The sequence below is a fragment of the Rana temporaria genome (assembly GCF_905171775.1).
Source record: "Rana temporaria chromosome 4 unlocalized genomic scaffold, aRanTem1.1 chr4z, whole genome shotgun sequence".
NCBI lineage: Eukaryota > Metazoa > Chordata > Amphibia > Anura > Ranidae > Rana > Rana temporaria.
In genome coordinates this window covers 279,448-292,500 of record NW_024404463.1, presented here as the reverse complement: position 1 = coordinate 292,500, position 13,053 = coordinate 279,448, and the positions used below count along the sequence as shown (strand labels likewise).

Here is a 13,053-nt window from a genome sequence, read left to right as displayed (position 1 = left end):
AGGGCGGATCACAGAGATAGGACAGGCGGATCACAGAGATAGGACGGCGGATCACAGAGATAGGACGGCGGATCACGAGGGCGGATCACAGAGATAGGACGGCGGATCACAGAGATAGGACGGCGGATCACAGAGATAGGACGGCGGATCACAGAGACAGGACGGCGGATCACAGAGATAGGACGGCGGATCACAGAGACACGAGGGCGGATCACAGAGATAGGACGGCGGATCACAGAGACAGGACGGCGGATCACAGAGACAGGACGGCGGATCACAGAGACAGGACGGCGGATCACAGAGATAGGACGGCGGATCACAGAGACACGAGGGCGGATCACAGAGACACGAGGGCGGATCACAGAGACACGAGGGCGGATCACAGAGACACGAGGGCGGATCACAGACACGAGGGCGGATCACAGAGACACGAGGGCGGATCACAGACACGAGGGCGGATCACAGAGACACGAGGGCGGATCACAGAGACACGAGGGCGGATCACAGAGACACGAGGGCGGATCACAGAGACACGAGGGCGGATCACAGAGACACGAGGGCGGATCACAGAGACACGAGGGCGGATCACAGAGACACGAGGGCGGATCACAGAGACACGAGGGCGGATCACAGAGATAGGACAGGCGGATCACAGAGATACGAGGGCGAATCACAGAGATAGGACGGGCGGATCACAGAGACAGGACGGCGGATCACAGAGACAGGACGGCGGATCACAGAGACAGGACGGCGGATCACAGAGACAGGACGGCGGATCACAGAGACAGGACGGCGGATCACAGAGACAGGACGGCGGATCACAGAGATAGGACGGGCGGATCACAGAGATACGAGGGCGGATCACAGAGATAGGACGGGCGGATCACAGAGATAGGACGGGCGGATCACAGAGATAGGACGGGCGGATCACAGAGATAGGACGGCGGATCACAGAGATAGGACGGCGGATCACAGAGACAGGACGGCGGATCACAGAGACAGGACGGCGGATCACAGAGATAGGACGGCGGATCACAGAGACAGGACGGCGGATCACAGAGACAGGACGGCGGATCACAGAGACAGGAGGGCGGATCACAGAGACACGAGGGCGGATCACAGAGACACGAGGGCGGATCACAGAGACACGAGGGCGGATCACAGAGACACGAGGGCGGATCACAGAGACACGAGGGCGGATCACAGAGATAGGACGGCGGATCACAGAGATAGGACGGGCGGATCACAGAGATAGGACGGGCGGATCACAGAGATAGGACGGGCGGATCACAGAGATACGAGGGCGGATCACAGAGATAGGACGGCGGATCACAGAGACAGGACGGCGGATCACAGAGACAGGACGGCGGATCACAGAGACAGGACGGCGGATCACAGAGATAGGACGGGCGGATCACAGAGATACGAGGGCGGATCACAGAGATACGAGGGCGGATCACAGAGATAGGACGGGCGGATCACAGAGATAGGACGGGCGGATCACAGAGATAGGACGGGCGGATCACAGAGATAGGACGGCGGATCACAGAGACAGGACGGCGGATCACAGAGACAGGACGGCGGATCACAGAGACAGGACGGCGGATCACAGAGACAGGACGGCGGATCACAGAGACAGGACGGCGGATCACAGAGACAGGAGGGCGGATCACAGAGACACGAGGGCGGATCACAGAGACACGAGGGCGGATCACAGAGACACGAGGGCGGATCACAGAGACACGAGGGCGGATCACAGAGACACGAGGGCGGATCACAGAGATAGGACGGCGGATCACAGAGATAGGACGGGCGGATCACAGAGATAGGACGGGCGGATCACAGAGATAGGACGGGCGGATCACAGAGATACGAGGGCGGATCACAGAGATAGGACGGCGGATCACAGAGACAGGACGGCGGATCACAGAGACAGGACGGCGGATCACAGAGACAGGACGGCGGATCACAGAGATAGGACGGGCGGATCACAGAGATACGAGGGCGGATCACAGAGATACGAGGGCGGATCACAGAGATAGGACGGGCGGATCACAGAGATAGGACGGGCGGATCACAGAGATAGGACGGGCGGATCACAGAGATAGGACGGCGGATCACAGAGACAGGACGGCGGATCACAGAGACAGGACGGCGGATCACAGAGACAGGACGGCGGATCACAGAGACAGGACGGCGGATCACAGAGACAGGACGGCGGATCACAGAGACAGGAGGGCGGATCACAGAGACACGAGGGCGGATCACAGAGACACGAGGGCGGATCACAGAGACACGAGGGCGGATCACAGAGACACGAGGGCGGATCACAGAGACACGAGGGCGGATCACAGAGATAGGACGGCGGATCACAGAGATAGGACGGGCGGATCACAGAGATAGGACGGGCGGATCACAGAGATAGGACGGGCGGATCACAGAGATACGAGGGCGGATCACAGAGATAGGACGGCGGATCACAGAGATAGGACGGCGGATCACAGAGATAGGACGGGCGGATCACAGAGATAGGACGGGCGGATCACAGAGATACGAGGGCGGATCACAGAGATAGGATGGCGGATCACAGAGATAGGACGGCGGATCACAGAGATAGGACGGGCGGATCACAGAGATAGGACGGGCGGATCACAGAGATACGAGGGCGGATCACAGAGATAGGACGGCGGATCACAGAGATAGGACGGGCGGATCACAGAGATAGGACGGGCGGATCACAGAGATAGGACGGGCGGATCACAGAGATACGAGGGCGGATCACAGAGATAGGACGGCGGATCACAGAGATACGAGGGCGGATCACAGAGATAGGACGGCGGATCACAGAGATAGGACGGGCGGATCACAGAGATACGAGGGCGGATCACAGAGATACGAGGGCGGATCACAGAGATACGAGGGCGGATCACAGAGATACGAGGGCGGATCACAGAGATAGGACGGCGGATCACAGAGATAGGACGGCGGATCACAGAGATAGGACGGCGGATCACAGAGATAGGACGGGCGGATCACAGAGATACGAGGGCGGATCACAGAGATAGGACGGCGGATCACAGAGATACGAGGGCGGATCACAGAGATAGGACGGCGGATCACAGAGATAGGACGGGCGGATCACAGAGATACGAGGGCGGATCACAGAGATACGAGGGCGGATCACAGAGATAGGACGGCGGATCACAGAGATAGGACGGCGGATCACAGAGATAGGACGGGCGGATCACAGAGATAGGACGGGCGGATCACAGAGATAGGACGGGCGGATCACAGAGATAGGACGGGCGGATCACAGAGATAGGACGGGCGGATCACAGAGATAGGACGGGCGGATCACAGAGATAGGACGGCGGATCACAGAGATACGAGGGGCGGATCACAGAGATACGAGGGGCGGATCACAGAGATAGGACGGGCGGATCACAGAGATAGGACGGGCGGATCACAGAGACAGGACGGGCGGATCACAGAGACAGGACGGCGGATCACAGAGACAGGACGGCGGATCACAGAGACACGAGGGCGGATCACAGAGACAGGAGGGCGGATCACAGAGACAGGAGGGCGGATCACAGAGACAGGAGGGCGGATCACAGAGACAGGAGGGCGGATCACAGAGACAGGAGGGCGGATCACAGAGACAGGAGGGCGGATCACAGAGACAGGAGGGCGGATCACAGAGACAGGAGGGCGGATCACAGAGACAGGAGGGCGGATCACAGAGACAGGAGGGCGGATCACAGAGACAGGAGGGCGGATCACAGAGACAGGAGGGCGGATCACAGAGACAGGAGGGCGGATCACAGAGACACGAGGGCGGATCACAGAGACACGAGGGCGGATCACAGAGACACGAGGGCGGATCACAGAGACACGAGGGCGGATCACAGAGACACGAGGGCGGATCACAGAGACACGAGGGCGGATCACAGAGACACGAGGGCGGATCACAGAGACACGAGGGCGGATCACAGAGACACGAGGGCGGATCACAGAGACACGAGGGCGAATCACAGAGATAGGACGGCGGATCACAGAGATAGGACGGCGGATCACGAGGGCGGATCACAGAGATAGGACGGGCGGATCACAGAGATAGGACGGGCGGATCACAGAGATAGGACGGGCGGATCACAGAGATAGGACGGGCGGATCACAGAGATAGGACGGGCGGATCACAGAGATAGGACGGGCGGATCACAGAGATTGGACGGCGGATCACAGAGATAGGACGGCGGATCACGAGGGCGGATCACAGAGATAGGACGGGCGGATCACAGAGATAGGACGGGCGGATCACAGAGATACGAGGGCGGATCACAGAGATTGGACGGCGGATCACAGAGATTGGACGGCGGATCACAGAGATTGGACGGCGGATCACAGAGATTGGACGGCGGATCACAGAGATAGGACGGCGGATCACAGAGATAGGACGGGCGGATCACAGAGATAGGACGGGCGGATCACAGAGATAGGACGGGCGGATCACAGAGACAGGACGGGCGGATCACAGAGACAGGACGGCGGATCACAGAGACAGGACGGCGGATCACAGAGACAGGACGGCGGATCACAGAGACAGGACGGCGGATCACAGAGATAGGACGGGCGGATCACAGAGACAGGACGGGCGGATCACAGAGACAGGACGGCGGATCACAGAGACCATGACGGCGGATCACAGAGACAGGACGGCGGATCACAGAGACAGGACGGCGGATCACAGAGACAGGACGGCGGATCACAGAGACAGGACGGCGGATCACAGAGACAGGACGGCGGATCACAGAGACACGAGGGCGGATCACAGAGACACGAGGGCGGATCACAGAGACACGAGGGCGGATCACAGAGACACGAGGGCGGATCACAGAGACACGAGGGCGGATCACAGAGACACGAGGGCGGATCACAGAGACACGAGGGCGGATCACAGAGACACGAGGGCGGATCACAGAGACACGAGGGCGGATCACAGAGACACGAGGGCGGATCACAGAGATAGGACAGGCGGATCACAGAGATACGAGGGCGAATCACAGAGATACGAGGGCGGATCACAGAGATAGGACGGCGGATCACGAGGGCGGATCACAGAGATAGGACGGGCGGATCACAGAGATAGGACGGGCGGATCACAGAGATACGAGGGCGGATCACAGAGATAGGACGGCGGATCACAGAGATAGGACGGCGGATCACAGAGATAGGACGGCGGATCACAGAGATAGGACGGGCGGATCACAGAGATAGGACGGGCGGATCACAGAGATAGGACGGGCGGATCACAGAGATACGAGGGCGGATCACAGAGATAGGACGGCGGATCACAGAGATAGGACGGCGGATCACAGAGATAGGACGGGCGGATCACACAGATAGGACGGGCGGATCACAGACATACGAGGGCGGATCACAGAGATAGGATGGCGGATCACAGAGATAGGACGGCGGATCACAGAGATAGGACGGGCGGATCACAGAGATAGGACGGGCGGATCACAGAGATACGAGGGCGGATCACAGAGATAGGACGGCGGATCACAGAGATAGGACGGCGGATCACAGAGATAGGACGGCGGATCACAGAGATAGGACGGGCGGATCACAGAGATACGAGGGCGGATCACAGAGATAGGACGGCGGATCACAGAGATACGAGGGCGGATCACAGAGATAGGACGGCGGATCACAGAGATAGGACGGGCGGATCACAGAGATACGAGGGCGGATCACAGAGATACGAGGGCGGATCACAGAGATACGAGGGCGGATCACAGAGATAGGACGGCGGATCACAGAGACAGGAGGGCGGATCACAGAGACAGGAGGGCGGATCACAGAGACAGGAGGGCGGATCACAGAGACAGGAGGGCGGATCACAGAGACAGGAGGGCGGATCACAGAGACAGGAGGGCGGATCACAGAGACAGGAGGGCGGATCACAGAGACACGAGGGCGGATCACAGAGACACGAGGGCGGATCACAGAGACACGAGGGCGGATCACAGAGACACGAGGGCGGATCACAGAGACACGAGGGCGAATCACAGAGATACGAGGGCGAATCACAGAGATAGGACGGCGGATCACAGAGATAGGACGGCGGATCACGAGGGCGGATCACAGAGATAGGACGGGCGGATCACAGAGATAGGACGGGCGGATCACAGAGATAGGACGGGCGGATCACAGAGATTGGACGGCGGATCACAGAGATAGGACGGCGGATCACGAGGGCGGATCACAGAGATAGGACGGGCGGATCACAGAGATAGGACGGGCGGATCACAGAGATACGAGGGCGGATCACAGAGATTGGACGGCGGATCACAGAGATTGGACGGCGGATCACAGAGATTGGACGGCGGATCACAGAGATTGGACGGCGGATCACAGAGATAGGACGGCGGATCACAGAGATAGGACGGGCGGATCACAGAGATAGGACGGGCGGATCACAGAGATAGGACGGGCGGATCACAGAGACAGGACGGGCGGATCACAGAGACAGGACGGCGGATCACAGAGACAGGACGGCGGATCACAGAGACAGGACGGCGGATCACAGAGACAGGACGGCGGATCACAGAGACAGGACGGCGGATCACAGAGATAGGACGGCGGATCACAGAGACACGAGGGCGGATCACAGAGACACGAGGGCGGATCACAGAGACACGAGGGCGGATCACAGAGACACGAGGGCGGATCACAGAGACACGAGGGCGGATCACAGAGACACGAGGGCGGATCACAGAGACACGAGGGCGGATCACAGAGACACGAGGGCGGATCACAGAGACACGAGGGCGGATCACAGAGACACGAGGGCGGATCACAGAGACACGAGGGCGGATCACAGAGATAGGACAGGCGGATCACAGAGATACGAGGGCGAATCACAGAGATACGAGGGCGGATCACAGAGATAGGACGGCGGATCACGAGGGCGGATCACAGAGATAGGACGGGCGGATCACAGAGATACGAGGGCGGATCACAGAGATAGGACGGCGGATCACAGAGATAGGACGGCGGATCACAGAGATAGGACGGCGGATCACAGAGATAGGACGGGCGGATCACAGAGATAGGACGGGCGGATCACAGAGATAGGACGGGCGGATCACAGAGATACGAGGGCGGATCACAGAGATAGGACGGCGGATCACAGAGATAGGACGGCGGATCACAGAGATAGGACGGGCGGATCACAGAGATAGGACGGGCGGATCACAGAGATACGAGGGCGGATCACAGAGATAGGATGGCGGATCACAGAGATAGGACGGCGGATCACAGAGATAGGACGGGCGGATCACAGAGATAGGACGGGCGGATCACAGAGATACGAGGGCGGATCACAGAGATAGGACGGCGGATCACAGAGATAGGACGGCGGATCACAGAGATAGGACGGGCGGATCACAGAGATACGAGGGCGGATCACAGAGATAGGACGGCGGATCACAGAGATACGAGGGCGGATCACAGAGATAGGACGGCGGATCACAGAGATAGGACGGGCGGATCACAGAGATACGAGGGCGGATCACAGAGATACGAGGGCGGATCACAGAGATAGGACGGCGGATCACAGAGATACGAGGGCGGATCACAGAGATAGGACGGCGGATCACAGAGATAGGACGGCGGATCACAGAGATAGGACGGCGGATCACAGAGATAGGACGGCGGATCACAGAGATAGGACGGCGGATCACAGAGATAGGACGGCGGATCACAGAGATAGGACGGGCGGATCACAGAGATACGAGGGCGGATCACAGAGATAGGACGGCGGATCACAGAGATACGAGGGCGGATCACAGAGATAGGACGGCGGATCACAGAGATAGGACGGGCGGATCACAGAGATACGAGGGCGGATCACAGAGATACGAGGGCGGATCACAGAGATAGGACGGCGGATCACAGAGATAGGACGGCGGATCACAGAGATAGGACGGGCGGATCACAGAGATAGGACGGGCGGATCACAGAGATAGGACGGGCGGATCACAGAGATAGGACGGGCGGATCACAGAGATAGGACGGGCGGATCACAGAGATAGGACGGGCGGATCACAGAGATAGGACGGGCGGATCACAGAGATAGGACGGGCGGATCACAGAGATAGGACGGCGGATCACAGAGATACGAGGGGCGGATCACAGAGATACGAGGGGCGGATCACAGAGATAGGACGGGCGGATCACAGAGATAGGACGGGCGGATCACAGAGACAGGACGGGCGGATCACAGAGACAGGACGGCGGATCACAGAGACAGGACGGCGGATCACAGAGACAGGACGGCGGATCACAGAGACACGAGGGCGGATCACAGAGACAGGAGGGCGGATCACAGAGACAGGAGGGCGGATCACAGAGACAGGAGGGCGGATCACAGAGACAGGAGGGCGGATCACAGAGACAGGAGGGCGGATCACAGAGACAGGAGGGCGGATCACAGAGACAGGAGGGCGGATCACAGAGACAGGAGGGCGGATCACAGAGACACGAGGGCGGATCACAGAGACACGAGGGCGGATCACAGAGACACGAGGGCGGATCACAGAGATAGGACAGGCGGATCACAGAGATAGGACAGGCGGATCACAGAGATAGGACAGGCGGATCACAGAGATAGGACAGGCGGATCACAGAGATTGGACGGCGGATCACAGAGATAGGACGGCGGATCACAGAGATAGGACGGCGGATCACGAGGGCGGATCACAGAGATAGGACGGGCGGATCACAGAGATAGGACGGGCGGATCACAGAGATTGGACGGCGGATCACAGAGATAGGACGGCGGATCACGAGGGCGGATCACAGAGATAGGACGGGCGGATCACAGAGATAGGACGGGCGGATCACAGAGATACGAGGGCGGATCACAGAGATTGGACGGCGGATCACAGAGATTGGACGGCGGATCACAGAGATAGGACGGGCGGATCACAGAGATAGGACGGGCGGATCACAGAGATAGGACGGGCGGATCACAGAGATAGGACGGCGGATCACAGAGATAGGACGGGCGGATCACAGAGATACGAGGGCGGATCACAGAGATAGGACGGCGGATCACAGAGATACGAGGGCGGATCACAGAGATAGGACGGCGGATCACAGAGATAGGACGGGCGGATCACAGAGATACGAGGGCGGATCACAGAGATACGAGGGCGGATCACAGAGATAGGACGGCGGATCACAGAGATACGAGGGCGGATCACAGAGATAGGACGGCGGATCACAGAGATAGGACGGCGGATCACAGAGATAGGACGGCGGATCACAGAGATAGGACGGGCGGATCACAGAGATAGGACGGCGGATCACAGAGATAGGACGGGCGGATCACAGAGATAGGACGGGCGGATCACAGAGATAGGACGGGCGGATCACAGAGATAGGACGGGCGGATCACAGAGATAGGACGGGCGGATCACAGAGATAGGACGGGCGGATCACAGAGATAGGACGGGCGGATCACAGAGATAGGACGGGCGGATCACAGAGATAGGACGGGCGGATCACAGAGATAGGACGGGCGGATCACAGAGATAGGACGGGCGGATCACAGAGATAGGACGGCGGATCACAGAGATAGGACGGGCGGATCACAGAGATACGAGGGCGGATCACAGAGATAGGACGGCGGATCACAGAGATAGGACGGCGGATCTCTTTCTTTATCGTACATCACGGGACACAGAGCAGCATATTCATTACTATATGGGTTATATGGAGTACCTTCAGGTGATGACACTGGCAATCTCAAACAGGAAGTGCCCCTCCCTATATAACCCCCTCCCATAGGAGGAGTACCTCAGTTTTTTCGCCAGTGTCTTAGGTGTTGGTCCTGGTTTAGCTTGCCTCCGCATCCTTGGGATTAGGTGAGCTAACCGGTTCTGTCCAAAGGCCTCAGCGCTAAAGTGGTCAGTAACCGGACCCCAAACCCTTGGGGTATAGCCCATAATGCTTTTCTTTTTAGAGAGCTGGACCCTGGGCCCAGAACTTAGAAACCATTGGGGGCCTAATGTTTCTGTTGCCAGAGTGCTATATGGGCCCAGGACAGTGGATCCTTCATAGGAACCCAGGGCCTGAAGGTCTAGACAGCCCCACGGAGATGGGGGAAGATTGGGCCTCTTGCTTGGCAAAGTCCTGCGGCATGGATCAGGTAAGTGAGGGGAAACTTGCGGAACTTGGTTCTTAGCAGGTTTTTCTGGGGGGTCACAGGGGACATGCCTAAAGTTATGCGCTGCATCTGGCAAGTAAGTCACATATCTTAATGATAGGATGGCTCTATGTGTTGTTTCCCCATAAGAGGTGACCTCCCTGGTAGTATTGAAAAGCATTTGAGTGGCTGTGTGTGTGTGTTAAGAGAGCTGTGCTTACCTGCAAGCCTCCAGGCGATGCTGCATGGGTTCTTCCTCCTAGCCTGGTGACAGGCAAACGCTGGCCTCCTCGTGGGCGACCTTTCGTCCACCCCCCCCCCCCCCCCGTCGGCGCGCGCGTCCCCGTGTTATGAGCGCAATTTCGCGCCGTTAGCTGAGGGGGGAAGGGCGGGTCAGTTGGTTTAAGGAAGGGGCGGCCCTTCCTTTTTCGTTCCATCAGCTCAGTTCATGCGGGAACTGAGGAGGAAGAGACCAGAGCGGCAGCACGGGGCGCCGAGGACACACAGTGGCCAAAAAAGGATATTACAGTCTTCATAAGACTGTCTTGAAGCCTAGAAATAGGCTGTTCTTTTCTATCTCAGCAGTTTTTTCTTTGGCAATACTACTAAGGGGGACAGAATGTTTTTTCTTTCTTGGGTTTGAAAAAAAAAAAGAAAAAGATCCATCAAAGGGAGAGAAGGCATTTTTTTCCCCCAAACGGGTTTTTGGGCAATAATTGTTTATAGTTCCAAACACCGATAAGTTAGCGGGCGTACCTCGGTATTGTACCATGGCATCCGGGTCAGAGGGTACAAGAGGTGGGGATTCCCCCAGAGAGTCTGAGGTCTCGGAAAAAATTATGCCGCTGCTTTCCCGAGAGGGAGCCTTGGGGCCATCGGGATCTGGGGCTGGAGCTGGCTCGGGTCAGTCCAACCCTAGGGTGGTCACGGACGAGGTATTGTCCACCTCTTTAAAGGAGATGGAAAAAAGAATGGAAAAGATGATAAACATGGCTCTGCGGGGCAGAAAACGGAATAAATCTCCGTCGCCCGAGCATGGACCCTCTGAGGAGGAGGTCCTTTCCGCAGGAGAATTGGAAGACCTCTTGGACAAGGACCAAGCAGGTTCGGGGATCGAGGATCCGGATACAGGGGAGTCTGAGGCAGTCTCCCAAAGGGAGAGCTGGTGGGTTCAAGCCTTAACGGACTTGGTCCATAGTGCTTTCAACTTGCCAGTACCAGATCTCCAAGTATCGACTGTTTCAGCTTTGGGCTCACTAAGGGCGCCTCAAAGCAACGCAGTTTTTCCGATCCATCCTCTGCTAGAGGAAGTTTTGTTCCAAGATTGGATCAAGCCAGATAGAATCTTTTTACCACCTAAAAGATTCTCTGCCTTGTATCCTATGGAAGATAAATTTTCCAAGAGATGGGCAACCCCTTCGGTGGACGCAGCCATCTCATGTGTTAACAAGTCTTTAACATGCCCTGTAGAAAACATACAGGTGTTCAAGGATCCGGTTGATAAACGCTTGGAAGCTTAAAAACTCCTTCACTACTGCAGGGGCAGTAGTACAGCCAGCTGTGGCTGCGATTGGGGTTGCACAAGCATTATCGGATCAAACTAAGCAGATGCTTAAACTTATTCCTGCCCAGCAGGCAGAAGAATTTTCGGATGTCCCTAGGGCCATATGCTTTACGGTAGATGCGATTAAGGATTCTATCCAGCAAGCGTCACGTTTATCGTTATCCCTTATCCATATGAGAAGACTCTTATGGTTAAAGAGTTGGGAGGCAGAGCCCCCATGCAAGAAGCTCCTGGTAGGGTTCCCCTTCCATGGAGGACGACTCTTCGGAGAAGACCTGGATAAATACATTCAGACCATTTCAAGCGGCAAAAGTACTCTTTTGCCAACTAAAAAGAAGTTTCAGGGGGCTGCGTTTAAACGACAGCACTCCCCTGGGCAGGGGCCCTCTAATGCCAAACAGTATCGACGGCCTCCTGCAAGATCAAACTTTAACTTCAATAGCAGATCGCAGGGCCAGGCGGCCAGAGGCAAGAAGCAGTGGTTTCGCAAACCAGCAAAACCAGCCCCCAAGCCGACCTTATGAAGGGGCGCCCCCACCCACGAAGGTGGGGGGAAGGCTGCGTCTCTTTTCAGAGGTTTGGGAAGCCAGCATTCCCGACAAGTGGGTACGGTCTTCCGTGGCCACAGGCTACAAATTAGACTTCCTAAGGTTTCCTCCTCCTCATTTCCAGGAGTCAAGGATTCCAAACGATCCGGAGAAGGGAGCCGCATTAATGACGGCATTAAATCATCTACTCTCCCAGGAAGTAATAATAGAGGTACCAGTCCTAGAACAAGGGCTGGGTTTCTACTCCAACCTATTCATCGTCCCAAAGTCCAATGGGGATGTCAGGCCAATTTTGGACCTAAAGATGGTAAATGCATACCTAAAGGTCCGCTCATTTCGGATGGAATCCGTGCGGTCAGCAGCTGCCACACTCCAAAAGGACGACTTCATGGCTTCCATAGACATAAAGGATGCCTACCTTCATGTTCCAATTTATCAGCCACATCAAAGATATCTACGCTTTATGGTGGCTTCGCGTCATTTCCAGTTCGTGGCGCTTCCCTTTGGGTTGGCTACGGCCCCCCGGGTGTTCACGAAGGTCCTAGCCCCAATCCTAGCCAAGCTAAGGATCCAAGGGGTCACGATCCTAGCGTACCTGGACGACCTCCTAATCATAGATCACTCGTCTCCTGGCTTGGAACGAGCAGTGGCCCTCACGGTCCAATACCTCGAGAGGTTCGGCTGGGTCCTAAATCGAGAAAAGTCAGCATTCCAGCCCACAA

General features: G+C 57.2%; 1 protein-coding gene across 2 annotated transcripts in view; it reads left to right on the top strand.

Annotated features, from left to right (window-relative positions):
- The window catches only part of PEX6 (peroxisomal biogenesis factor 6), a 128,611-nt gene that overhangs the window by 89,909 nt on the left and 25,649 nt on the right, over nt 1-13,053 (top strand). The window lies entirely within an intron of this gene.